The 1807-nt window shown below is 42.6% G+C and overlaps 1 pseudogene; it reads right to left on the reverse strand.

Moving 5' to 3' along the window:
* Positions 1–1014: 1014 nt before the first annotated feature.
* Positions 1015–1331, reverse strand: LOC109269847 (60S ribosomal protein L36a-like; annotated as a pseudogene).
* Between the last annotated feature and the right edge of the window lie 476 nt (positions 1332–1807).

A 1807-nucleotide genomic window follows, 5' to 3' on the forward strand; every position in this document is an offset into this window, starting at 1 on the left:
GAGTTCTTCCACATCCACCAGTGAAAGGCCAGTGTGGTTATGTCACAATACGGAAAACAAATCGCTCAGTTTTAGAGTAAGTTTGATGCTTTAGCTTTGGACTTAAGATCCCCCCTCCCCCACCCCTCTGTCTTTGTCTTTTTTTTTAAAGGGCCATTTCTGCCACATTCTCCAAACCTAGTGAGGAGTAATGCAAATAAATCTTTTAAAAAATATATTACGTGGCAAATAGTTCTAAGAATATGTCTTCTTATATTTCTAAAAATGAAGTGGTTCGGGCGATAAATTTTGACTCGATTGCAGCATGGCTCTGTCAGAAGGGGCGTGTCATGTGACCATGATGACAGGCATTCATTCACGATTTGATGACTTCTCCACCTAGAATCTGGCAGTCCGACAGCCCCGCACCTGCTCAAACCTAGCAGTGAGCAAAGAGCCCCTCAGCAGCAAATGAAAGGATGTGGGTATAAGGAGATGTTTTATCATTCAACATATTTTTTTTCGGTCTCATTGTCCAAGTATGTAAAATTTAGCCTAAAACCTTCAGGTTGACCATAAAAAAAGACCTGAGGACCTCATCATTCTGTGCACTGCTCGTGGAGTTGCCTGGAGAAACCATTTATTTTCTGCAACTTTGCAGAGGCATAAAAATGAATAGGTTGCAAAGAACATTAACAATTCACTGTTACAGTGTCTCTAAAATTTTCAATGTACCTCCCCACTGTGGGGGAATCTACCCTACAAAAATGAAAGCATCAGTATATAAGGATGTATTTACCAAGATGTGTTTATTTCAGTATTGTTTGTAGTGGGGGATAAGCCCTTGAATGTCTATTAGTAGAGTTACAGATGAATAAATTCTGGCACATTCTTACTTTAAGCTATTATGTGTAAGCTTAAAAGAGTGATTTAGATTTGTATGTATTGACCTGGAAGGATGTCCATGTGTACTGTTTTGTTTTCAAACATAACCTCCAGATTTTTTCATCTTCATAATATAACAAAATCTGAAGCTTAGAACCGGATCGCTTGGCCCTTTCTCTTATCTCCTCCAAGTTCAAGATGCTTGCCTCTCTTCACAGCAGGCGTTCTCTTAGAGCTGCAGTTGGGGCTCAAGACATTCAAGCCTCAACACAGTCTTCTTTGTAGTGTCAGCCTTTTTCTGGAAAATCGGCTTAGTCTGCTCACCATAGCCTCTCTGCTTCCTATCCTAATACCGCTTTCCCTGGGCATACAGAGAATCTTTGCCTTTCTTGTACGGGGTCACTCTGTGGGGTTGGGGCTTGGCACACCTCTTGCAGAGTCCGGTGGGTCTCAGGAACATTCACCATGTTCGCCAGAGTGCTATTGGCTCAGAAAGAAAGAGCTACATGGGTTCTTTAAAAAGCCGCTGCCAAAAGAGCGTCAGAGTATAAACCCATCTTCCTACAAATATCTATGTGTCGTATATTTATATCTGCTGGGTAAGCACTGAAAAGTATGTGAAAGAATAAAAGCCAGATTGTCACTTTTGCTGGGGGGTTAGGGTTTGGGAGATTCTTTAATGTGTTAGAACAAGCATATACTGGGGCGCCTGGGTGGCTCAGTCGGTTAAGTGGCCGACTTCGGCTCAGGTCATGATCTCGCGGTCCGTGAGTTCGAGCCCCGTGTCGGGGTCTGTGCTGACAGCTCGGAGCCTGGAGCCTGCTTCAGATTCTGTCTCTCTCTCTCTCTCTCTCTGACCCTCCCCCGTTCATGCTCTGTCTCTCTCTGTCTCAAAAATAAACATTAAAAAAATTTTTTAGAAGAAAAAGAACAAGCATGTATT

The sequence above is a fragment of the Panthera pardus genome, unplaced genomic scaffold, assembly GCF_024362965.1.
Source record: "Panthera pardus isolate Hobbes unplaced genomic scaffold, ASM2436296v1 HiC_scaffold_10, whole genome shotgun sequence".
NCBI classification, from domain to species: Eukaryota; Metazoa; Chordata; class Mammalia; order Carnivora; family Felidae; genus Panthera; species Panthera pardus.